Here is a 24,738-nt window from a genome sequence, read left to right as displayed (position 1 = left end):
TTTCAGGTATTATATGAATCATGAAGTTAAAATATGCTTGGGGTCACTTGGTTTAGAGTTTTTTGGGCTAGAAATGCCATTTTTACAAGTTCTGGACTGTCACAACTCGTCGGGGCGAGCAAGTACTCGCCATGGCGAGTTAACACCCACAGAAAGGATGTTTTACTCGCCTCCAACTCGCCTAGGCGAGCAGACAGCACCAAAACGTGATGTTGGCTCGTTTCGGGCAGTTTTGGCCTTTCGTGTTGGATTTTTTCTCTGTGCAGTCTTTTTATGAAAGTAAACCCCTCAAACCAAGGTCCCATTTGATAATCTTTTAAAAGTTTTTCTTGAGAATGAAGCAAGCATCTAACATATTGGTAAAGCATGGCTTATGAGTGAACGATATGATATAAGTCGGGTAACAAACTAATCTATAAGGAAGGGAATGAATGTAGAGCCTCAACATAGTTTGTTGAGAACTAGAATGCTATGCATGAGCCCTAAGTATGATAAGACGCGAAATGTTTAGTGTATTCTCTTCGCATATGAATAAGAACGACCATGCAAGCATGTTAAGCCGTGATTAGATAAGTTAATCCCTTCACTATGTATGAATAGGAATATGCAGGTAGTTTGCCACTAAACGAGTAGATCACGGACCCATGGTAAACGAGCAAGTATGAATAGGTTTAACCTTCATGTATGTATGATTAAAACTATGATATATGTGTAGTTTACCTCACATAGGATCACTTAAGGATTCGTGGTAAATGAGTATGTAAGACATAGGTGTCGTGAGAACGGGATAAGCTTCCTTCGGGGGGGCCCGCACGTCACTGAGGGAGTCTGATGTGCCTTAGCTAGGTTTTCATCGGTCATGTATGGGATTGTTCTCGGGGTTACTCCACCCGGGGCTCTCCGTAAAATGAATCAAGATAATTATGTTTGTTCAACGCTAACATATATGTATGATTATGATTATGAACATGTATAATTATGATATGATGCTAGACACGCATAAGTATATGGAATAGAACAAGTTATGAATGTTATGCCGATGACGATCTTAGGTTTCCCTAATCCTCCGGTTTAGGATTGTGTCATGAATATGTTATGTTTAGGCCTCGATGCGTTTAACGTATCTTGGCATAGTGGTATTAGGTTCCCCTTATCCGCCATGACACATATGATGTAGACAAGACCTATAACAAGTTAAGATGAACCTACGACAGATCTAGCATGCACGACCGTCTAGGCAAGCATGACCACACACGTATAATCAACCGGCAGGTTGTATTGTAGACACGTGGTGACCGTAGGTTTCCCCCGAGGTTACCTATAGCGTAGGGTTAGGTGGAACTCACTGAGACATTATGTCTCATCCCAATCCTTATTTGTTTCAGATAAACAAGATGGTATTGCAAGCTAGTAGCCGTATGGAAGCTTCAACAAGTGCTCGTTCGTACCGCTGCAAGATGATATGGACTTCAAGGATGTATTTATTATGTTTTAGACAAGTTAAGTTATTCTTTTGATGTACGAACGTTTATGGATGTATAAGATATTCATTTATCATGTAATTAAGTTGTAAATTTTAATGTATCCAGTACTAAAGATAACGAACATGCTAAACTTTCTAGATACGTTTAGTATGGGCGTTACATTTCATGACTTCTCTTCTGAATTCTTGGCTAAATTGCAACAATACAAACTACTTCTACTCTACAATGACTCTAGAAGATAACAAGAAATCCTATACAGTTTCTTGTCATTATCAAGTAACTATACTTAACCAACTAACCAAAGCTTAACAGCTTTGTACCCAACATTTTATTCACTAATATGGATTAACTAACTAGCAAGAAAATCTGTGAAAGTTGTCTCCGTGACATTCAGTGGCGGAGCCACGTTCATCTCAGGGGATGCACCTGCACGTCCTCACATTTATATTTTTGCACCTACTATAATATTGTATTTCTACGTTGAATCCCCTCAGTTTTTTGTTTTGCACCTCCTTTGCATTTGACTTTGAAATCTCTTAATAGAGCACATCTTTTTTTCTTTTCGATTTATTTATGTCCTGGCCCACTGGAATACATTATTACTGATGCAGTTCAGCTTTTCTTGTTGACCATATTTACCTTTTATTATTATATTACAGTTAGTTACCTCTTAAAAAATTATTGCATGCATGTTTAAGGAACCCACAAAAAGAAAGTGTGTTTTGAAAATACATGTTAAGCACATGTTAAAGTCAAAATTGTATAATTTTCAATGCAAAAGTTGCTACTTTTAGATGCTTAAACAATGCTCTTAAGGCACTTGTTAGCATTTTCCTTTAATAATTATTTCCATTTTCCATTTTTAGATTCAGGGTCCTAGCAACGCCACTGGTGACGTTGGCGGCAGAATGTGGTATTTCTTCTTTAATCCTTAATTTTGGATTCAAGTTGTTGTTCTGCTGAGAGGATGGAACATAGTACTAATAACTTTGAAGTCTTTATCATTTATATTTATTGTCAAAAAATAACAAAAACAGAAGATAATGAACAAATTTCAGGAAATATTCTCTTTTTTTCATAAGAGTATAAATGGAAATATACAAGAAACAGAGTGTAATTGATGGTAAGTTTAAGCCACATGTATATGATATATATTTCTTAAACCACAAGAAACAGAGTGTAGTTGAGACCGAGTCTAAATGATTTAATTTAGTGTGAAACCTTCGTTTGATCACATATTCATATATCCTATCCAGAAAATTTCGGTGTGTACATTTTTTCTCGCAAATACCAAGAAAATTCATTCTCTGTTCATTAGGAATTTCATTGCATTCTTTCAATTTTTGTGTATTGATAAGAAGGGAAACACAGGATAATAAATAACTTCACCACGACCATGGTGGTAAATATGATCAAAATGAAGGGAGACAGTGAAGTTTCACACTAATTTAAATCAATTAGACTTAGGTCATCGCATTCAAACCTCAACTGCACTATGTTTCGTGTGGTTTTGTGAAATTATCAAATGCATGTGCTTAAACTTACCATCAATTACATGGGACATTACTCGTAAAATTCACCATGCATGCATCACTAGCTTAGTATATATATAATCATACTAGTCTTCAAAGAAAGGCATTCCAAAAATAAACAAATATCTAGCACATTGTTTCAACCAAATATTTACATACCAAAATGAATTCAGGAAATAATGTTAATTTGGGATATTCAGAAAAACCTTCAGATAAGAAGGATTCGAGAGATCCTACTAAGAAAAGTCCAATCTCAAACCAGAATAATATGGCCTACAAGAATGGTCCTCCTCCTGTGGCAAATACGGGAAATCTTCCTGCAAATCAGAATCCTTTGGCTAACCAAATGAATATTGGTTACAACACTTGATATGGTCAACATGCAGGTATATCAGATTCGTCTAAGTTTCGATTTGTGTGCTACGAAGGAATGTTATTTCTTCCTAACAAATTAACTACCGTAAATTTGCGTCTAAAAAAAACTTCAAATTATATAAGATATTGAGAAAAGGATTAATATATGTTAACCCCTGTTATTTCTTTTTTTTTTTTTTTTTTTTAAGATTTAAACCTTGTAATTTGAAGATTCTTTGATTTTGGAACTTCATCAATTTTGACCGTACAAAATCGATGATATGGCAAGGGTAAACCAAAATTCGCTCAAATTACAGGGGTGACAGTACCTTAAATTTTGAAATTTGATGTCATGAAGGTCCAAAACCAAGTTTGAGAAAACTGCCCCATTACATAATACATCATCATTTTTTTCATAAATGATGATTGAGACACAATATTTTTTACGGTTGACATCCGAGCTATGCCGGCATCCCAAGTCACCATAATACACGATGTCTTAAAATTTTAGCTATGCTGACACCACAAAACATCATGTATCAAATGCACTTCATCCTATATATTATTAATAACAAAGAATAACAAAACAAAACAAAAAAAAAAAATTGAGGGGATAAATGCACCCCATCCTATATACGATGTTTTCAAGCATAATGTATTTTAGTTTGAAAATTTATTTAAGAATTCTCAATTAATTTAAGGAGTGTCTTATTATTTCATTATTAAGCCTTTATATTTTCCATCAGGACATTCACCATTTCAAAATAATTGCAGGATCTTTTACTTGTGGAAATTTGACATGGGAAGAAAATTTAGAGCAGCACCAGATTCTATTGTTTGTTAAGGATTCACCGTTTGTTTGTAATAATTGTTGTATTGTGATATTAATTCAGCATGTTTGTGTAGTTTGTTTGTTAATAAGAGTTAGTTTTCTGTTACCAGTTTGTTGCAACTGTTATGGGTGTATAAATAGAACTCGGTGTATTAATAAAAGTGTGTATTCCAATATCAATTCATTCTATAAAATTTGAGAAATCATTTGGTCCATTATCTATAAGTCCTAAAACAGTTTCATTCTCTAATCATCTCTTTTTTTTTTTATTTATGCAAGTGAGTGAATCTCTTTTACTATCCCGCAGAAATAATTCTTCTGTTTGTTAGATAATTCATAGCCATAATACACTGAGTGTAGTAGCTAATATAACATCTCTAATTTAATGAGAAATTGTGTTAGTGAAAAAAATTGGCAACTTAAAACAAAACAAAAATATATGGAGACCAAAACTTGTTGAAATTTTTTAGAAAGAATTAAATTCTTTTAGGAATCACAAATTTATTTATGAATTTTTTTTCTCACATGATCCTTGGACATTACGAAATCTCAAATTTCCTTGCAATTTGGCTATTATGTTATATGTTGCATATTATATTTTGAACATATGTTCTTCTTCTCATAATATAACATGAATTTTAAAATAGGCGGTTTCTACACGCTTTTATCCGACCACTGGTCAAATATATCACCGGTTAATGCAAATTCATAAAATAACTTCGAAATTGTTAACCCAATTCCCTTTTTATTTTCTTTGAAAATATATTGTTAAACTATTGTGTTGGTGATTAAGATGAGTTTAATTAACTGAGGGGTTTTGCACGAGGCAAAGTGATTGATTATCTTCCTTATAAGAAAGAGAGAAAAGCGACTACCTCATGTCAGATTTGCTATCTTAATTGTTTATGTGACCGCAAACTACGACCACAATGTGAAATCGGTTGCTCAATTTTACACTTTTAGATATTAAATAGTTAGGTCACTTTCTTGATCTCTAACCCTCTTCAATGGTTTCACTCTCTAATTTCCTAGGTGAATCACAACCGTTGAAGGTTTGAGTATATCAAAATAAGTGTATAATTATCCTTAGAATATGTCTATCCTAAGTATTATCTGGACGGTCTATACGGTGTATCAAGGCTAGGGTTAGTAGTCCTTGAGCGAGAATCAATTTATGAATAATGTCTTAAACAAAAACAGACGAGTATAATTGAATAAAAGGATAAAAGCAACCAACTAAATTCAGAGAATAATTTATAGTTACATGAATCCAACAATTACATGAAGCTCCTCTTTCATGACCCAATATAGAGAGGTTTAGCTACTCATGATTCTAAACACATATTAAACTATATGAATTAACAAACATAAAAAAAAAACACCGGTTATGATTCCCTACTCCAGAGGTGCTCTGAATCTCTCCAAGTTCCCCTAGATCGCACTTTTGCCGTTTTCTGCTCGTCAAAAGGTGTCTTCTCACTGACCTAAGGGCCAACCTTATATAGGCGCGCATTTCCCATAAATTTAGGGAAAGTCGGCTCGTGACACCAGAAGATATATTGCGACGTGAACCATGGATGAGGCTGATTCTGTTGTTTCTTCATCAATTGCTCGTGATGTGGGTTCGATAGCCGACGACGTGATCCTAACAATGGCTGAACTTGGCAATTTCTTCATCAAATGATTTGATCTTGTGATTTCTTGACGTCTCTTTTGAATTCTTGATTAAATTGCAACTATGCAAACTACTTCTGCTCTATAATGACTCCAAAAGATGACAAGAAATCCTATATAGTTTCTTGTCATTATCAAGTAACTATGCTTTTTTTTTTTGAAGCATCAAGTAACTATACTTAACCAACTCACCAAAGCTTAACAACACGTTTTATTCACTATTATTGATTAACTAACTACCAAGAAAATCTATGAAAGTTGTCTCCGGGACGTTGGCAGCAGAATGTGGTATCTCTCCAGGGAAGCATAGCATAACACTAAAAACTTTGAAATCTTTATCATTAATATCTACCATAAAAAAAACAACAAAAACAGAAGATAATAAACAAATTTATTCTCCTCGTTTGATACATTTATAAAATAATAAGATAATTTTTTTTAGTAAATTTAAAATAAGATGGATAAAAAACTGAAGAAGGGTTATCATAACATCTTTTATCAATTTTTTTTTCGTCCTCGTGAGCTTAGCTCAGTTGATAGGGACAATGCATAAAATATGCAAGGTTCGGGGTTCGAACCTCGGCCACCACAAAAAAAAACATTTTTTCATAAGAGTTTACAATTAAATATACCACGTAATTGATGGTAAATTTAAGCCACGTGTATATCAGTATTTCTTAAACCACAAGAAACAGACGGTAGCTGAGACCGTGAACTGAGTCTAAACGTTTTAATGTGAGTTCAATAAATAATCATAATGTCCTGCAAGCTTAACTAAGTTGGTAGGGTCAATGCATCAATACATAATATATGTAAGGTCCGAGGTTCAAACCCCGGCCACCACAAAAAAAAAATTAAATAATCTAGAGAGGTTTAGCTAAGCATGATGTCTATGGACATATTAAACTATATGAATAAACAAACATAAAAAAAGAATCATCGTTGATGATTCACTGCCCTGAATCTCTCCGAGTTGCTCTAAATCACACTTTCGCTGTTTTCTGCTCATCAAAAGGTGGCTTCTCACTGACCTACGAGGCAGCGTTATATAGGCGCGAGTTTCCCATAAATTTAGGGAAAGACGGCCCGCAACACGAGAAGATATCACGACGGGAGCCTTGACAAGGCCGGTTTTGTTGTTTTCTTCATCAGTTGATGCTCGTGATGTGGGGTCGATAGCCGGAGACGTGATCTTAACAATGGCTGAACTTCAAAATTTATTTGTGTGCTCGCGACACAATCTTTGCAGAGGTTGATCTTGTGATTTCATGATTTCTCTTCTGAATTCTTGACTAAATTGCAACTAAATAAACTGCTTCTACTCTACAATGACTCTAAAAGATGACAAGAAATCCTATATAGTTTCTTGTCATTTTCAAGTAACTATACTTAACCAACGAACCAAAGCTTAACAGCTTTGTAATTAACATTATATTCACTATTATGGATTAATTAACTAACAAGAAAATTTGTGAAAGTTGTCTTCGTGACGTTGGCGGCAGAATGTGGTATCTCTCCAAGGAAGCCACTATTTCTTCTTTAATTGTTAATCTTGGATCCAAGTTGTTCTTCTGCTGAGAGGATGAAAACAAAGCACTAAAAACTTTGTAGACTTTATCATTTATATTTATTGTCAAATATTAACAAAGAGAAGATAATGAACAAATTTAAGAAAATATTCTTCTCGTTTGATACATTTATAAAATAATAAGATGATATTTTTTAGTAAATTTAAAATAAGATGGAAAAAAAAGTGAAGAAGGGTTATCATAACATCTTTTATCGATATTTTTTTTCTTCACAATTAAATGGAAATATAACACGTAATTGATGGTAAGTTAAGCCACATGTATATGATATATATTTCTTAAACCACAAGAAACAGAGTGTAGCTGAGACCGAGTCTAAATGTTTTAATTTGGGTTAATTAAGTTTAAGGTCCTACAAATAAGCGAGCTTCCAACATTGGTCCCTATTTAAATTTTATTAAATTTTTCATCCCCAACGTTTTTTTCCGTTTGCAAGTTTGGTCCTTGCCGTCAAACTATGCTGACTGGGCTAACAGAATGCTGACTCAGACATGCCACATGGACATTTCAAGTGACATGGCTGCCATGTGGTAAATGACTTCATATGTTTTTGGTCCCTATAAAATTGGGACATTTTAAGTTTAGTCCTTACTTAATTTTAATAGTGTTTTTAGTCCATATAAAAAATTATGCACTTAGTTTTAGTCCCTACTATATCTAAATTTGTTTAATTATGTTTAAACTTTTTAGATTTTGAACAATTTTTTACACAAGTGTTAAGAACATCACGAAAAGTTTATATGCAAAAAATTATCTCAAAATTTTATTTATGCGTCCGGATTTTTGTTACTTTTATTTTGAACTTTTGTCTTTTAAAAAAATTCATATTTAATTTATTTCATGTTAAAAAATTCTAAATTTTAGTAAACGAACCTTTTGTAATGTTCTAAACTTGTATCAAAAAAATCATTGAAAAATTTAAGAGTTTTTAGAAGAGCGTCGTCGGCGTGAACGAGGTGGTGAAAAATCCAAACTCTTTCCTCCTACTCTTTTCACCACCTCGTTCACGCCGGCGACGCTCTTCTAACCTTCGCTTGCAAATTCATCTAAGACATCAATTTCAACAATTTAATCTCATGTCAACTTCAACATACAAAAACTCAACAATCTTCACTATTGAAAAATTCAGCAACAACCTTTTCGAGAGAGAAGCGGAACCAGTCGATTTTCAAGGTTCGGATCGGGAAACAAAGAGTGGGAGCGTTTACTATTAAATTGTTGAATGATTTTTTTTATACAAGTTTAGAACATTACAAACGGCTCGTTTACTAAATTTACAATTTTTTAATATGAAATAAATTAAATATGAATTTTTTTTAAAAGACAAAAGTTCAAAATAAAAGTAACAAAATCTGGACGCGGAAATAAAATTCTGAGATAATTTTTTGCAGATAAACTTTTTGTGATGTTCTTAACACTTGTGCAAAAAATTCAAAATCTTAAAAGTTTAAACATAATTAAACAAATTTAGATATAGTAGGGACTAAAACTAAGTGCATAATTTTTTTAAATGGACTAAAAGCACTATTAAAATTAAGTAAGGACTAAACTTAAAAGGTCCCAATTTTATAGGGACCAAAAACATATGAAGTCATTTACCACATGGCAGCCATATCACTTGAAATGTCCATGTGGCATGTCTGAGTCAACATTCTGTTAGCCTAGTCAGCATAGTTTGACGGCAAGGACCAAACTTACGAACGGAAAAAAACGTTGGGGATGAAAAATTTAATAAAATTTAAATAGGGACCAATGTTGGAAGCTCGCTTATTTGTAGGGACCTTAAACATAATTAACCCTTTTAATTTAGTGTGAAACCTTTGTTTGATCACATATTCATATATCCTATCCAGAAAATTTTGGTGTGAACATTTTTTTCTCTCGCAAATACCCAGAAAATTATTTCTCTGTTCATTAGGAATTTCTTTGCTTTCTTTCAATTTTGTGTATTGATAACAAGAGAAACACAATATAATGAATAACTTCACTATGAACATGGTGGTAAATATGATCAAACGAAGGGAGACGATGAAGTTTCACACTAATTTAAATGAATTAACTTAGGTCATTACTTGGTATATGAAATTATCAAATGCATTATGTTTCGTGTGGTTTGTGCAATTATTGGTGGAGATAAATATTATTTTATAGGATGTAATTTTATCCATAGTAAAAAAATCATTTCTCCCTTAACAAACTAGTCTAACATTTCTCAATAATAAGAGTGAAAATCAATGGATACTGCACCGAAATCTCTTCAAATGGTTCTTTATTTTTTTGGTCTGTTTTTGCTTCTTTTATTTTTAATTGTCTAATATTTGAACGTTTCAAAATAGCTAACTTGCAAGTTATAACGGATAACAAATGCTGAGAAATTCCTTATGAACAAATCAGATAATTTCCTAAGTATTTGCAACAACAAAAATTGTATTACGAACCTAATTAGTAAATATGATCAAATAAAGGGAAACAATGCAAGCTAACACAAGGTTTAAATCATTTTGACTCAGCTCATGTCATTTTAAATGCTTAAATGAATTTAGCTTGAACTTACCATGAATTACATGGCGCATTACTTGTCTAATTCAGCCAGCATCGCAAGGTTTATAAATTAAATACAGGCTGAATCATGTCTCCAAAGAAAAGCATAGAACAAACAAAAAATACTATTATTATCTTTCCACATTTTGCTTTGACCTAATATTTGTATTAGCATACAAAAATGGATGGTTTGGCTTACAACAATGGTCCTCCTCCTGTGGGAAATACAGGAAATCCTCCTACAAATATAAATCCTGTGGCAAATCAGGTGAGTGGTCTGGCTTACAACAATGGTCCTCGTCCTGCGGCAAATACGGGAAATCTTCCTGCAAATGCGAATCCTTTGGCTAACCAAATGAATGGTTACAACACTTGATATGGCCAACATGTAGGTATATCGAGAAACTAGGATTGTATTTGAATTTTCATACAAACAGTAACAAATTAATAAGTCTCATTAAATCTTCTAATCTCCTAATTTCTTTACTTATCTCATTTGTGCATCATATTAATAAGTCTCATTAAATCTTTTAATGTTCTGATTTCTTTACTTATCTTATTTGTGTATCATAGAATTTTCTTAGTATTAGATTAATAAGTCATACACAAAATTGAAATGAGTCCCAAATTACAGGGGTGACAGTACCTTAAATTTTGAAATTTGATGCCATGAAGGTTCAAAACCAAGTTTGATAGAAATACCCCATTACATAATACATCATCATTCTTTTCATAAATGATGACTGAGACACAATATTTTTTACGGTTGACATGCAAGCTATGCTGGCATCCCAAGTCGCCATAATACACGATGTCTTAAAATCTTAGCTATGCTGACACCACAAAACATCATGTATCAAATGCACTTCATCCTATATATTATTAATAAAAAAGAATAACAAGACAAAACAAAAAAAAATTTGAGGGGATAAATGCACCCCATCCTATATACGATGTTTTCAAGCATAATGTATTTTAGTTTGAAAATTTATTTAAGAATTCTCAATTAATTTAAGGAGTCAATTTCTTCCAGAAAATTTATTTATGAAATAACTAGGTCATATTACCAATTCTTCCAGAAAAAAAAATAGTTAAAGATAGACCCTGTGATATTTACGGTAAAGTTGTGGACTATATAATAAAAAATAGAAAGAGATGTAATATTAATGTTTTAGTCGGTATTACCATGTAAAACTCAAACACAATCACGAAATTTTGGTTTTGAGAACTTAGATGAAGTGTTCTGACATGCTAATATCAATATTGTAAATTCAGTTAGGTCATTTAAATGAAGAGATGTAATATTTTGTTAGACCTTTCATTTGGTTATAAAGTTTGTATCTGTAGAGATTGTATTATTTAAACTAAACTATTGTGTTGGAGATTAAGATGACTTTAATTAATTGAGGGGTTTTGTATGTGGCAAAGTGATTGATTATCTTTCTTATAAGAAAGAGAGAAAAGCGACCAGGTCATGTCAGATTTTCTACCTAAATTGTTTATGTGACTGCAAACTATGACTACAAATGTGTAACGGGTTGCTCGATTTTACACTATTAGATATAAAATGGTTGGGTCAATTTCTTGATCTCTAACCCTCTTCAACGGTTTCACTCCCTAATTTCCTTGGTGTACAGTTATCCTTAGAATATGTATATCCTAATACTGGACGATCTATATGGTGTATCAAGGCTAAGGTTAGCTGAGAGAGAATAAACTTATGAATAATGTATTAAACAGAAACAGACGAGTATAATTGAATAAAACGATAAAAGGAACCAACTAAATATATTTTACAGAATAATTTAAAGTTACATGAATCAAACAATTACACGAAGCTTATCTTTCACGACCTAATCTAGAGAGGTTGTCTAAACACATATTAAACTACATGAATAAACACACATAAAAAAAAGAATCACCGGTGATGATTCCCTGCTCTCGAGGTGCTTTGAATCTCTCCGAGTTGCCCCAGATTGCACTTTTAATTCGTCGTTTTCTGCTAGTAAAAAGGTGTCTACTCACTGACCTAGGGGTTAGCCTTATATAGGCATGTGTTTCCCACAAATTTAGGGAAAATCGGCCCACAACATGAGAAGCTATGTATCGTGACACGAACCTTTACGCGGCCGATTTTGTTGTTTTCTTCATCAGTTGCTCGTGATGTGAGGTCGATAGCAGGCACACGATCTTAACAATGGATGAACTTGGCAATTTCTTCGTGTGCTCGCTACACAATCTTTGCAGAGGTTGATCTTGAGATTTCATGTAATATCCCACTCGTCAGCTAATGGAATATTACAAGTCGAACGTGCCAGAGGATAATGTTATGCAAAGTAAGTATGACGGAAAATGTTTATTACGTGATGTCAGCTATATACGAGTTAAGTATCAGTGTCGATATAAACACGTTTAAGACGAAGGGCATTTTGGTACTTTCACGTCAAAGGGGTATTTAAGTGTTTTTGGCTCAAAATATCTCATTTTCTCATGCTCTTTCTCTCTCTAGGTTTTTGGATTTGGGAATTGCTCTCCCTTCTCTCTAAAACCCATCGCCCTCTCTTTCTTCTTCTCTCCACCAAATCCTTCCAAAACTTCCTCCTCTTCCATGGCAAGTTTATATTATGTACCCTCATGTTACCATAAGCTTTTGGAAGCTTGGTTTTGGTTTGATCCTCTCCTTTTTCTCTCTAGAAAATCTCCCCATCTCTTCCTCTCCATATTATTAATACTCCTAAGTTTGTATGATTGGTAAATCAAGCATGGATGTTAGCAACTTAGTAAGCAAGAAACAACTATGGATTTGAATTGAGGCTTTGAGGGTATCTTGGAATCAAGGGTTAGGGTTTGATGATGTGAAGTGAAGATGATGCTTGGAGGCTTGGGAGTCAAGTGTAGACCATGTAGATGGAGTTGATGAACAAGCAAGGATCATGGTGTCTTAGATTGCAAGAAAACAACAAGATTGGAATGGTATGAGCTAAGAATGCAAGTGGATCAAGAGCTAGGGTTTGGTTGCTTGAGCTTGGAACTTGGAGCAATCACAAGAAACATGTTAGGTGAGTTCCATAGATAGTTTTCCCACCCTTTGGGACTATGTGTTTATTTTGTAAGGATAATATGTAAACTAGGGATTTGTATGTTTAGTGATTAGTTGCCCTTTTATGCCATGCTTGCTAAACATGTAGAAGCTTGCTATGAATGTTTTTCAGGTATTATATGAATCATGGAGTTAAAATATGCTTGGGGTCACTTGGTTTAGAGTTTTTTGGGCTAGAAATGCCATTTTTACAAGTTCTGGACTGTCACAACTCGTCGGGGCGAGCAAGTACTCGCCATGGCGAGTTAACACCCACAGAAAGGATGTTTTACTCGCCTCCAACTCGCCTAGGCGAGCAGACAGCACCAAAACGTGATGTTGGCTCGTTTCGGGCAGTTTTGGCCTTTCGTGTTGGATTTTTTCTCTGTGCAGTCTTTTTATGAAAGTAAACCCCTCAAACCAAGGTCCCATTTGATAATCTTTTAAAAGTTTTTCTTGAGAATGAAGCAAGCATCTAACATATTGGTAAAGCATGGCTTATGAGTGAACGATATGATATAAGTCGGGTAACAAACTAATCTTTAAGGAAGGGAATGAATGTAGAGCCTCAACATAGTTTGTTGAGAACTAGAATGCTATGCATGAGCCCTAAGTATGATAAGACGCGAAATGTTTAGTGTATTCTCTTCGCATATGAATAAGAACGACCATGCAAGCATGTTAAGCCGTGATTAGATAAGTTAATCCCTTCACTATGTATGAATAGGAATATGCAGGTAGTTTGCCACTAAACGGGTAGATCACGGACCCATGGTAAACGAGCAAGTATGAATAGGTTTAACCTTCATGTATGTATGATTAAAACTATGATATATGTGTAGTTTACCACACATAGGATCACTTAAGGATTCGTGGTAAATGAGTATGTAAGACATAGGTGTCGTGAGAACGGGATAAGCTTCCTTCGGGGGGGGCCCGCACGTCATTGAGGGAGTCCGATGTGCCTTAGCTAGGTTTTCATCGGTCATATATGGGATTGTTCTCGGGGTTACTCCACCCGGGGCTCTCTGTAAAATGAATCAAGATAATTATGTTTGTTCAACGCTAACATATATGTATGATTATGATTATGAACATGTATAATTATGATATGATGCTAGACACGCATAAGTATATGGAATAGAACAAGTTATGAATGTTATGCCGATGACGATCTTAGGTTTCCCTAATCCTCCGGTTTAGGATTGTGTCATGAATATGTTATGTTTAGGCCTCGATGCGTTTAACGTATCTTGGCATAGCGGTATTAGGTTCCCCTTATTCGCCATGACACATATGATGTAGACAAGACCTATAACAAGTTAAGATGAACCTACGACAGATCTAGCATGCACGACCGTCTAGGCAAGCATGACCACACACGTATAATCAACCGGCAGGTTGTATTGTAGACACGTGGTGACCGTAGGTTTCCCCCGAGGTTACCTATAGCGTAGGGTTAGGTGGAACTCACTGAGACATTATGTCTCATCCCAATCCTTATTTGTTTCAGATAAACAAGATGGTATTGCAAGCTAGTAGCCGTATGGAAGCTTCAACAAGTGTTCGTTCGTACCGCTGCAAGATGATATGGACTTCAAGGATGTATTTATTATGTTTTAGACAAGTTAAGTTATTCTTTTGATGTACGAACGTTTATGGATGTATAAGATATTCATTTATCATGTAATTAAGTTGTAAATTTTAATGTATCCAGTACTAAAGATAACGAACATGCTAAACTTTCTAGATACGTTTAGTATGGGCGTTACATTTCATGACTTCTCTTCTGAATTCTTGGCTAAATTGCAACAATACAAACTACTTCTACTCTACAATGACTCTAGAAGATAACAAGAAATCCTATACAGTTTCTTGTCATTATCAAGTAACTATACTTAACCAACTAACCAAAGCTTAACAGCTTTGTACCCAACATTTTATTCACTAATATGGATTAACTAACTAGCAAGAAAATCTGTGAAAGTTGTCTCCGTGACATTCAGTGGCGGAGCCACGTTCATCTCAGGGGATGCACCTGCACGTCCTCACATTTATATTTTTGCACCTACTATAATATTGTATTTCTACGTTGAATCCCCTCAGTTTTTTGTTTTGCACCTCCTTTGCATTTGACTTTGAAATCTCTTCATAGAGCACATCTTTTTTTCTTTTCGATTTGTTTATGTCCTGGCCCACTGGAATACATTATTACTGATGCAGTTCAGCTTTTCTTGTTGACCATATTTACCTTTTATTATTATATTACAGTTAGTTACCTCTTAAAAAATTATTGCATGCATGTTTAAGGAACCCACAAAAAGAAAGTGTGTCTTGAAAATACATGTTAAGCACATGTTAAAGTCAAAATTGTACAATTTTCAATGCAAAAGTTGCTACTTTTAGATGCTTAAACAATGCTCTTAAGGCACTTGTTAGCATTTTCCTTTAATAATTATTTCCATTTTCCATTTTTAGATCCAGGGTCCTAGCAACGCCACTGGTGACGTTGGCGGCAGAATGTGGTATTTCTTCTTTAATCCTTAATTTTGGATCCAAGTTGTTGTTCTGCTGAGAGGATGGAACATAGTACTAATAACTTTGAAGTCTTTATCATTTATATTTATTGTCAAAAAATAACAAAAACAGAAGATAATGAACAAATTTCAGGAAATATTCTCTTTTTTTCATAAGAGTATAAATGGAAATATACAAGAAACAGAGTGTAATTGATGGTAAGTTTAAGCCACATGTATATGATATATATTTCTTAAACCACAAGAAACAGAGTGTAGTTGAGACCGAGTCTAAATGATTTAATTTAGTGTGAAACCTTCGTTTGATCACATATTCATATATCCTATCCAGAAAATTTCGGTGTGTACATTTTTTCTCGCAAATACCAAGAAAATTCATTCTCTGTTCATTAGGAATTTCATTGCATTCTTTCAATTTTTGTGTATTGATAAGAAGGGAAACACAGGATAATAAATAACTTCACCACGACCATGGTGGTAAATATGATCAAAATGAAGGGAGACAGTGAAGTTTCACACTAATTTAAATCAATTAGACTTAGGTCATCGCATTCAAACCTCAACTGCACTATGTTTCGTGTGGTTTTGTGAAATTATCAAATGCATGTGCTTAAACTTACCATCAATTACATGGGACATTACTCGTAAAATTCACCATGCATGCATCACTAGCTTAGTATATATATAATCATACTAGTCTTCAAAGAAAGGCATTCCAAAAATAAACAAATATCTAGCACATTGTTTCAACCAAATATTTACATACCAAAATGAATTCAGGAAATAATGTTAATTTGGGATATTCAGAAAAACCTTCAGATAAGAAGGATTCGAGAGATCCTACTAAGAAAAGTCCAATCTCAAACCAGAATAATATGGCCTACAAGAATGGTCCTCCTCCTGTGGCAAATACGGGAAATCTTCCTGCAAATCAGAATCCTTTGGCTAACCAAATGAATATTGGTTACAACACTTGATATGGTCAACATGCAGGTATATCAGATTCGTCTAAGTTTCGATTTGTGTGCTACGAAGGAATGTTATTTCTTCCTAACAAATTAACTACCGTAAATTTGCGTCTAAAAAAAACTTCAAATTATATAAGATATTGAGAAAAGGATTAATATATGTTAACCCCTGTTATTTCTTTCTTTTTTTTTTTTTAAGATTTAAACCTTGTAATTTGAAGATTCTTTGATTTTGGAACTTCATCAATTTTGACCGTACAAAATCGATGATATGGCAACGGTAAACCAAAATTCGCTCAAGTTACAGGGGTGACAGTACCTTAAAATTTGAAATTTGATGCCATGAAGGTCCAAAACTAAGTTTGAGAAAAATGCCCCATTACATAGTTAGTACATCATCATTTTTTTCATAAATGATGATTGAGACACAATATTTTTTACGGTTGACATCCGAGCTACGCCGGCATCCCAAGTCACCATAATACACGATGTCTTTGGGTGTGTTTGGGAAGAGGGTTTAGGAGGGGAAGGGAAGGGAGGGCTCACTTTTATTTTTAAATTACGAACAATGTAAAAAGTTTTTTTAAGATAAATTAAGTGTTTTTGAAGCATTATATGATCATTTATCATGTTGTTAATTCAATTTTTTAAAAATCATTTTATAATGTCTTTAAATTAAAAAAGGAATGTAAGCCCTCCCCTCCCTTCCCCTCCTAAACCCTCTTCCCAAACACACCCTTAAAATCTTAGCTATGTTGACACCACAAAACATCATGTATCAAATGCACTTCATCCTATATATTATTAATAACAAAGAATAACAAAACAAAACAAAAAAAAAAAATTGAGGGGATAAATGCACCCCATCCTATATACGATGTTTTCAAGCATAATGTATTTTAGTTTGAAAATTTATTTAAGAATTCTCAATTAATTTAAGGAGTGTCTTATTATTTCATTATTAAGCCTTTATATTTTCCATCAGGACATTCATCATTTCAAAATAATTGCAGGATCTTTTACTTGTGGAAATTTGTCATGGGAAGAAAATTTAGAGCAGCATCAGATTCTATTGTTTGTTAAGGATTCACCGTTTGTTTGTAATAATTGTTGTATTGTGATATTAATTCAGCATGTTTGTTTAGTTTGTTTGTTAATAAGAGTTAGTTTTCTGTTACCAGTTTGTTGCAACTGTTATGGATGTATAAATAGAACTCGGTGTATTAATAAAAGTGTGTATTCCAATATCAATTCATTCTATAAAATTTGAGAAATCATTTGGTCCATTTTCTATAAGTCCTAAAACAGTTTCATTCTCTAATCATCTCTTTTTTTTTATTTATGCAAGTGAGTGCATCTCTTTTACTATCCCGCAGAAATAATTCTTCTGTTTGTTAGATAATTCATAGCCATAATACACTGAGTGTAGTAGCTAATATAACATCTCTAATTTAATAAGAAATGGTGTTAGTGAAAAAAATTGGCAACTTAAAACATAACAAAAATATATGGAGACCAAAACTTGTTGAAATTTTTTAGAAAGAGTTAAATAATTTTAGGAATCACAAATTTATTTATGAAATATTTTTTCACAAGATCCTTGGACATTACGAAATCTCAAATTTCCTTGCAATTTGGCTATTATGTTATATGTTGCATATTATATTTTGAATATATGTTCTTCTTCTCATAATATAACATGAATTTTAAAATAGGCGGTTTCTACACGCTTTTATCCGACCACTGGTCAAATATATCACCGGTTAATGCAAATTCATAAAATAACTTCGAAATTGTTAACCCAATTCCCTTTTTTTTTCTTTGAAAATATATTGTTAAACTATTGTATTGGTGATTAAGATGAGTTTAATTAACTGAGGGGTTTTGCACGAGGCAAAGTGATTGATTATCTTCCTTATAAGAAAGAGAGAAAAGCGACTACCTCATGTCAGATTTGCTATCTTAATTGTTTATGTGACCGCAAACTACGACCACAATGTGAAATTGGTTGCTCAATTTTACACTTTTAGATATTAAATAGTTAGGTCAATTTCTTGATCTCTAACCCTCTTCAATGGTTTCACTCTCTAATTTCCTAGGTGAATCACAACCGTTGAAGATTTGAGTATATCAAAATAAGTGTATAATTATCCTTAGAATATGTCTATCCTAAGTATTAACTGGACGGTCTATACGGTGTATCAAGGCTATGGTTAGTAGTCCTTGAGCGAGAATCAATTTATGAATAATGTCTTAAACAAAACCAGACGAGTATAATTGAATAAAACGATAAAAGCAACCAACTAAATTCAGAGAATAATTTATAGTTACATGAATCCAACAATTACATGAAGCTCCTCTTTCATGACCTAATATAGAGAGGTTTAGCTACTCATGATTCTAAACACATATTAAACTATATGAATTAACAAACATAAAAAAAGAATCACCGGTGATGATTCCCTACTCCAAAGGTGCTCTGAATCTCTCCAAGTTCCCCTAGATCGCACTTTTGCCGTTTTCTGCTCGTCAAAAGGTGTCTTCTCACTGACCTAAGGGCCAACCTTATATAGGCGCGCATTTCCCATAAATTTAGGGAAAGTCAGCTTGTGACACCAGAAGATATATTGCGACGCGAACCTTGGATGAGGCTGATTCTGTTGTTTCTTCATCAATTGCTCGTGATGTGGGTTCGATAGCCAACGACGTGATCCTAACAATGGCTGAACTTGGCAATTTCTTCATCAAATGATTTGATCTTGTGATTTCTTGACGTCTCTTTTGAATTCTTGATTAAATTGCAACTATGCAAACTACTTCTGCTCTATAATGGCTCTAAAAGATGACAAGAAATCCTGTATAGTTTCTTGTCATTATCAAATAACTATGCTTTTTTTTTTTTTTGAAGGATCAAGTAAATATACTTAACCAACTCACCAAAGCTTAACAACACGTTTTATTCACTATTATGGATTAACTAACTACCAAGAAAATCTATGAAAGTTGTCTCCGGGACGTTGGCAGCAGAATGTGGTATCTCTCCAGGGAAGCATAGCATAGCATAACACTAAAAACTTTGAAATCTTTATCATTAATATCTACCATAAAAAAAAAACAACAAAAACAGAAGATAATAAACAAATTTATTCTCCTCGTTTGATACATTTATAAAATAATAAGATAATTTTTTTTTAGTAAATTTAAAATAAGATGGATAAAAAACTGAAGAAGGGTTATCATAACATCTTTTATCAATTTTTTTTCCGTCCTCGTGAGCTTAGCTCAGTTCATAGGGACAATGCATAAAATATGCAAGGTTCGGGGTTCGAACAACGGCCACCACAAAAAAAAAAAAAAAATTCATAAGAGTTTACAATTAAATATACCGCTTAATTGATGGTAAATTTAAGCCACGTGTATATCAGTATTTCTTAAACCACAAGAAATAGATTGTAGCTGAGACCGTGAGCTGAGTCTAAACGTTTTAATGTGAGTTCAATAAATAATCATAATGTCCTGTGAGATTAACTAAGTTGGTAGGGTCAATGCATCAATACATAATATTTGTAAGGTCCGAGGTTTAAACCCCGGCCATCACAAAAAAAAATAATTAAATAATCATGATAATTTGGGCTATTCACAAAAACCTCCGGATAAGAAGGATTCGAGAGATCCTACTAAGAAAAAGTCCAATCTCAAACCAGAACAGTATAGCCTACAACAATGAAATGGTCAACAGGTATCAAGACACTACGATTATTTTTGATTTTCCTCTCCGATATTTTTTGAACATGATTTTCCTCTCCTATATTAGTTTGGGTGTTTTAATATTTTCCAAAATTTTGAACCCAACTATGATAAAAAAAAATAAAAAAATTTAATTAACTAGTCCCCAAAGAATTAGCCAAGTTGTATGAGTTGAGAACTAAAACATATAGTACCTGGGGCGGCAGCCTAGGGCACCATAATTTTAGGGGCACCAATTTTTTTTTACTACCTATAAATACATACTCCTATAAAAAAAACAAGTAAAATGCCAGTAGCAGTTAAAATTATAGGGGCACTACAAAGTTAAAGAAAAACTAATAAATATAAAATAAAATCAATCAACTACATGTACAAGAAAATATTAATTACATCCATAATTTTAGCAACTAAATCAACGAGTCATGCATGAAAAGCAAGTGAATAATCTAACTGGGGCACTAGAATTAAAATGATGATATGAAGTGTTATGAATTAGGGGTGTTCGCGGTGCGGTTTGGTTCGGTTTTCAGCTAAAAGTCATCCAAACCGCGAGAAAAAAAAGCATGCGGTTTGGTTGATTTTTAGGAAGTCATCCAAACCAAACCAAACCAAACTAATGCGGCTTAGATTGGTTCGGTTGGTGCGGTTTATCGCGAGATAAAAAAATATTACATTAACTCTAATATTGTCAACTTGTTACAAAATAAACATAGGACATTTTATTTTGTTGTTTACATGATAAAATATGACTATACATGAATTGCATAGATCTAAACTTTTATTTTCAATACCAACAATATATTGTTATGCCTTAATATAGTCATGTATTATAGTGTCATAAACTGGCAGAACATACCACCAAGGTTATATAGCTGATCAAAACAGGTAAAATTATAACTAACCAGATTAAAATCAAACACAACTTATGTCAAAAATCAAATATGACTGATCGAAGTACAATTAAACAAAAATATCATGAAATCATTGTCACTCATTACTCATAAGAGGAAACAAAACAAGTGCACAAAGTTACATACAAATTATAAAGTCACTCATCACAACATATATAGACAATACATAAAGTTACATACAAATTATAACTAACCAGATTAAAACCAAACAAAACTTATATCAAAATAGGTAAAATTAAGAAGAAACATAAGCATGAAACAAATTATTATGAGGAAAAGGAAACAAATTCATCAATGGAAATGAATTGAAGGAGATGGAAAGGAATTAGAATCGAACATGATGGTGCAACAATGGAAAAATCGAGTCAAAGAGAGATTATTCTTGGGTTATGTAATTGGGCTATTACAAGTTTAAGTAATATTGACTATTCTTGCGGTTTGGTTTGGTTTGGTTCGGTTGCTGAGATGCAAACCGCAAACCAAACCAAACTGCGGGGTTCAGTGCAAAAGTTATCCGAATTCATCTGAACCAAGTGCGGTTTTTTGAGGTTTCGGTTTTGTTTGGATTGGTTTGGTTTGCGGTTTTTCTATTGGGTTGGTTCGGTTTTGAACACCCCTATTATGAATAATAAAGAGTCAGATTTTTTGCTTTTGCATATTAACACTTAAAAGTCACAATATTTTACCTAGTTTATGAGTATCTTTTCTTTCTAATTCTCATTTTATATGTCTAATTTCTCCATCTCAATTATGCAACTGTTAACACAAGAACAATTAAGGGTGGGTAAAAAAACCAAAAAACCGAACTGAACTGAACCAAAAAAAAAAAAACTAAATCATTACTAACAGTTCTGAAACTGAACTAAAACAGTTCGGTTCGGTTCAGTTCGGTAACTAAAATTCGATTTCATTTGTTTTTTATTTCATATTTTTTACAAAGGTATCAATAATAACAGTTCGGTTCAGTTCGAAACAGTTCAGTTCGATTTGAAACAGTTCAGTTCAGTTCGAAATGCAAACAGTTCAATTATTTTAAATTTAGCAAACAGTTCAGTTCGGTTCAGTTTTCATCCCAAACTAAACCATGCCCACCCCTAAGAACAATGTTATGGATCCTATGTAACACCCACACTAAACGTATCTAGAAAGTTTAGCATGTGCATTAATTTTAGTACTGGATTCATTAAAATTTACAACAATAAAACTTCGAATTAAATTCTTATACAACAAATGTGTTCGTACAATGATATACAACTCAACTTTTCTAAAGTATAATAAATGCATCCTTGAATATCGACATCATCCTGCAGCGGGTACGAACGAACACTTGTCGTATCATCCATTTGGCTACTAGCTTGACGTCCATCCTGATTATCTGAAACAAATAAGGATTGGGATGAGACATAATGTCTCAGTGAGTTCCCCTAAATCCTAGGCTATAGGTAACCTCAGGGGAAACCTACGGTTACCACATGTCTACAATACAACCTGACGGTTGATTATACGTGTGTGGTCATGCTTTCCTAGATGGTAGTGCATGCTAGACCCGTCATAGGCTCGTCTTACTTGTCATAGGCTTCACTTCCTATACGAGTCATGGCGGCCGAGGGGGAATCTAGGACCGCATTGCCAAGAATACGCTCTACGTATCGAGTCCTAAACATAACATAATCATGACACGAACATAAACCAGACGATTAGGGGAACCTAAGATCGTCATCGGTACCATATTCTTTACTTGTTCAATTCATGACTTATACTTATCTAATAGCATCTTGTGCTCTTGTTCTTAACATGATCATACATGAAAACATTCTTGAATAATCATAATCATAATCATAACATGCATGGTCGTACATAAGTTCATTCATTAAGTTAGCGTTGAACAAACAATCATTATCTTGATTCATTTTACAGAGAGCCCCGGGTGGAGTAACCCTGAGAACAATCCCATACATGACCGATGTACATACATCGGACTCCCTCGGTGTCGTGCGGGTCCCTTACGGCTTAAACCGTTCCCCTTGAGTCGAGAACCTCCCGTATCCCTCTGATGTGTATAACAAGAGACACGAACACCTACGTCTTGGTTACTCGGTGACATGCGGGTCCCTTACGGCTTGAATCGTTCTCATCATGAGAACCCCTTGTATCCCTCTGGTGTGGATAGCAAGAGACATGCCACCTACATTACATTAATCATGGTCTTGTCGTTCATGTAGGTTAAACCTATTCATGCATACATGTTTACCTCGGAACCTTGATCGATCCGATTGTTATACCCTAATTTTGGACCTAAAAATACTAGCTCAATTCTTCTTATTCTTGCATTTCAAGTCGTTTGAATTTGTCTCTGATTAATTGCATTTTTCTCTGCATATTATTTCAATGTTATTTGCAAAATTCATGAAAAAAGGCATTTTAGTCATTTCCTATGTTAAAATTTCTTTCAATCTTTGAAAAATTGTTTGAGTCTTTTCAACTGGTTTGAATAAGTCCTTATTTCAATTCTATGTCAAAATCCATTTCAAAAATTGCATTGGAAGTCATTTTGAGTCAGTTTAGCCCCTAGGGGCATTTTAGTCTTTTCAAGTGTTAAAGCTCTGTTTAATCTCTTAAAATTGTCTCTGAGTCTCTTAATTTGCTTGTATAAGCTCTTGCTTCAATTCCCTGTTAAAAATCCATTTTAAAATTTGCATCTGAGTCATTTTTAGTCGTTTAGCCCCAGGGGCATTTTGGTCATTTCACACGAAATTTCGGCAGAGAGAGGTTACTTTAAAGTACCTCATTTAAGTAATTGGTTCGTTTTATTCCGTTTTGTCATTTTTAATCGTTTCACTTTACGTTATTTCCAAATTACGTTTTTTACCAATTTTATTATTAATTACTTTTTAGTCCTTTGTGTCATTTTGCATTTTAGTCCTCAATTTTTAATAATTGCAAATAGGTCCAAAAGTTTGTTATGAGTCCAGTACACGTGTCATTATCTTACTGGTCCAGGTCCATACATGTGTCAGCCTATAAAAAGGCCAGTCATCACATACACTACACAGATCCATTCACTTTCTTACAACTCAGCAGAAACAAGTCCCTTTTTCTCTCTCCACATTTTTTCAGATCAAAGAACCAAAAAGCTCAAGAACAAGATGAATATCGCATGAATCTTCATGAATATTCATATTCAACCGCAATAAAATTCCAGAAATCACAATCACCATAACCAATTCCAATTCCAACACTGTTCCTCACGAATTCATCATCACCAGTTCAGATTCACCACTGAACCGAATCAAATCCATCAATCCAGAAAGAATCAAGAACAACAATTCAAGCCGAATTCATCACCATCTACAAAGCTCAATATCACAGGATTCGATTTGAATTCATCACTGTTCGTAACAGATTCAAATCAAAGCCAAAAATCAGAATCAAGACAATAAAAAGGAACGGTGCTGGAAAACGTTTGCTGCAACCTTACGATTTCAAGCTC

The 24,738-nt window shown here is 33.7% G+C and overlaps 2 long non-coding RNA genes across 2 annotated transcripts; both read left to right on the top strand.

The window, feature by feature from the left end:
* Positions 1 to 3,141: 3,141 nt before the first annotated feature.
* On the top strand, positions 3,142 to 4,417 carry LOC146945611 (uncharacterized). Its single transcript, XR_015028180.1, has 2 exons — positions 3,142 to 3,402; positions 4,145 to 4,417. It is a non-coding gene; the product is annotated as an uncharacterized LOC146945611 (long non-coding RNA).
* An 11,937-nt stretch (positions 4,418 to 16,354) lies between these two features.
* Positions 16,355 to 17,876, top strand: LOC146945610 (uncharacterized). Its single transcript, XR_015028179.1, has 2 exons — positions 16,355 to 16,615; positions 17,604 to 17,876. It is a non-coding gene; the product is annotated as an uncharacterized LOC146945610 (long non-coding RNA).
* The last annotated feature ends 6,862 nt before the right edge of the window (positions 17,877 to 24,738 follow it).

Source organism: Medicago sativa, chromosome 2 (genome assembly GCF_051527215.1).
Source record: "Medicago sativa cultivar Bolivia chromosome 2, Bolivia_mono, whole genome shotgun sequence".
NCBI classification, from domain to species: Eukaryota; Viridiplantae; Streptophyta; class Magnoliopsida; order Fabales; family Fabaceae; genus Medicago; species Medicago sativa.
The sequence above is the reverse complement of the archived record's forward strand: the minus strand, read 5'-3'. Positions and strand labels throughout refer to the sequence as shown.